The sequence below is a fragment of the Galeopterus variegatus genome, unplaced genomic scaffold (genome assembly GCF_000696425.1).
Source record: "Galeopterus variegatus unplaced genomic scaffold, G_variegatus-3.0.2 Scaffold9583, whole genome shotgun sequence".
NCBI lineage: Eukaryota > Metazoa > Chordata > Mammalia > Dermoptera > Cynocephalidae > Galeopterus > Galeopterus variegatus.
The window spans coordinates 71592-74489 of NW_007735694.1; positions in this window are offsets into that span (position 1 = coordinate 71592).

Genomic DNA, 2898 nt, shown 5'->3' on the forward strand with positions numbered 1-2898 from the left:
GTCTTTCTTTGTTCACATACTTCATATAAAAATATCTAAACCAAAATGCATATTTCAAGGGTGAATATGATTAGTGTGGTACATTCCTCCCTAGCGTTTCAAGCTGGATAGTTTCCACAAGTTCACAATGCCTGTGTCTCTGGGAAACATGCCAGAAGGTCAATTAAAATCCGTAAGATCTGTAGAAATAATCCTGCGTGGACCTAGCATGATCCCCAGGCCCAGCTAGCCCATACACCATTTTTCTGCAAGTTAGAAATATGCACCCTCTCCAGGAGATCCAGCCCCTGGATTGCACAGTTTGGCAAGCCAAGCACTAGCTAGGTTTTTACCCTAACATGCCTTGTATCAATTATGTATTTGCCACAATAATGCTGTGTAACAAACTGTCCCAAAACTCAGTGGCTTAAAACAACAACCCCTTAACTGCTCACAAGTCTATGAGTCACCTGAACAGCTCCAATCTGAGCTGGGCTCGGTGTACTCACTCCTGCATCTGCAGTCAGCTGTGAGTCAGCTAGGCAGCTTTGCTAGCAGAGCTCACTCCCATGTCTGGGCCTTCGCTGGGAAAGCTGGAATAGACTCATATAGTCTCTCATTCTGCTCCCAAATAGCCAGATTGATTACATTATGGAGGCAAGGATCCAAGAGAACAAACAAGCAAAGGCACAGAAGATATCTTGAGGCTTAGGCTCAGAACTGGCACACCATCCCTTCTACCACACGCTATTGTCAAAGCAAGTGACAAAGCCAGCCCAGATTCTAGGGGAAGGGAAAAAGGCTATACTCTTGATTAGAGAGGATGTAAAATCACATTGCACAAGGTGTTGAATCAGGACAGGTGGAGAATCAGGGCCATTTTTGCAATCAATCCACTACATGCTTCCTTGGCCAAGCACTCTGATACAGATCTCAACCTCCTTAAAATAAATCCCCAGTGGCCCCAGTCCTGCTTGGACCCAGCATGGCTCTGGTTTCCCATCCCCATGTGTCCTTTAGGTGGTATGCATTTCTCTTACCTGGTGACTCATGAGTTACCTGCCTCCTTAAGAGATACTCAGTCCAGTGGGCAGCTGCAGTCTGTGCCTGCCTAGCAACCAGTCTCACTCTTCTGCTTGGAAAAGTTTCCTGTTTCTCCTTTAGGAAATTATCCCTCCTCTGCTGCCAGGCTCTGGAGCTGTGCTGATTGGATAAGAATAGTCTTGTGACTCTGGCTGGGTGGCTCAGAGTCAATCCAAGACTCAAGTTGAAACTGTTTGAAAAGGGAGTCTCCCTTTCCTGTGGCATTGCTGAATGTACAGAGGGTAGAAGCCTGGAGGAAGGAGCTGCCAGGATCACCACGTGGAAGGCACCTGCCTGGTTGTAAAGTCAATACAGGAGAGAAAGAGAGGAGAGAGGATCACCATATACATCTCTCTATCCCTGGATCCAACCGTGCCTGAAGTAGACATCTGGACTTGTCAGTCTCCAAGCCAACAAATTCTCCCTACATTGAAAATGTTTAAGCATTTATTTTAATTTCTTGGCTTAGGTTGGTTTGAATGAGTTTCTGTCACTTGCGACCCTAAAAGGGTTGACTAATATACCCATCAACAGATGCTTACGGATATTCAGTCCTTCTAACACTGAGATCTCTTTATTCATAAATGCATTAGCCGGTACTTTTTTTTTTTTTTTTTTTTTTTCNCCACGCTCCCAAGCGGCGCACTGTAGCAGTGCGCCACTGGGCCGGCCCTATATATATATATTTTAAGTATATTTTTTATCTCTCTCTCTCTCTATCTATCTATATTTTTTCATATATATATATATATATATGTATCTTTTTTTTTCTGGAAAGAGATTTTGACTGTTTTGTTGATGTCCCCAGCATGGAATAAACACAATGATTGTATTTTCTTCAACCATGGGGCCAGGCCACACCTTGTGGGGTTAGGGTTGAGGATTCCACAGGAAGGAATGGATGCCCCCACTGTTGAGCATCCAGGGGCAGGAAGGACCTGCATGGTGTGGAAGTATGGTGTGGCAGGGGAGAATCCTCTGGGATGGAGCTGGGAACTTGCACACTAGCAGGAGGCAGGTTAGGCCCTGCAGTTGGTTGAGTCATCAACCTGGAGGTAGTGCTGTCCCCTGTGGAGCATCAGGCAGACTTCTCCGTGTGGCCTTAGTTGCATTTGCAGGACTTGTACCTGATAGGGGGACATTGGTTCAGGGAATGGAAAGAGCTTAGAGAAAAAAAGGAGAAGTGGAGGTTCAGAGCATGGAGGATGAGCTGAGGTGTCAGGACAGATTTGTAGCACACGACCACATCCCTCAGGGACTCCCCCAGAAACTCCTTGAATAGGAGAACCCCAGGAGAAAGACCACACTTTCTGCCAATTTGAGCCAGAGTGATTAGAATCTTAGAGTCTTAGAATCATTGTGATTTGAGCACTATAAAAAGCATGATGTTTTTGTACACCCCAATCTGGTGAAATGGGCCATATCAGTTACTAGGAAATTCACCCCACAGAAATAGAATTGCACATGCACATTGAAGCACATGACTGTTCATCGTGGAGTCAATCAGAAGCAACCAGAATGTCCAAAAATAGGGCATTGGTGAAATAAAGTATGTGACAGTCACGTGTTGGAATATAATGCAGTGTTCAAAATGTTGAGGAAATGCAAAGGGCATGGCAGAATGCTTGCGATATAATAAGTGAAAAATAAAAATACAAAATTGGATGTAACAGGATGACTTCGGCAACATGAAATTTTTTGAACCCTCCATGAGGAAAAGACTAAAAGGGAACAAGACAACCAAGGTAACTGAAGTTGGACTGGAGTGTCGACGTCCACATGTGATGTCACTCAAAACTGAATAACATAGATGCTGGGGAATGTACTGATGTTAAA